This window comes from Mastigoproctus giganteus, chromosome 8 (genome assembly GCF_048544385.1).
Source record: "Mastigoproctus giganteus isolate SK-2022 chromosome 8, ASM4854438v1, whole genome shotgun sequence".
In the NCBI taxonomy this organism is placed as follows: Eukaryota; Metazoa; Arthropoda; class Arachnida; order Uropygi; family Thelyphonidae; genus Mastigoproctus; species Mastigoproctus giganteus.
Window position 1 is genome coordinate 105,514,603 of NC_143582.1, and position 230 is coordinate 105,514,832.

Genomic DNA, 230 nt, shown 5'->3' on the forward strand with positions numbered 1-230 from the left:
TTTGCATTATTATTAGCCATACAGTGCAGGAAAGCCTAAGACTTTTGCTGCACCAGCCAAAAAATTATCTGAATTACCCTGAGAGAGAGAGAGAGAGAGAGAGAGAGAGAGAGAGAGAGAGAGAGAGAGAGAGAGAGAGAGAGAGAGAGAGAGAGAGAGAGAGAGAGAGAGCAATCACAAAGAAAGAGAAGAATGATGATATCCAGCTCAGGACCCTGGGTGTGCCAAGC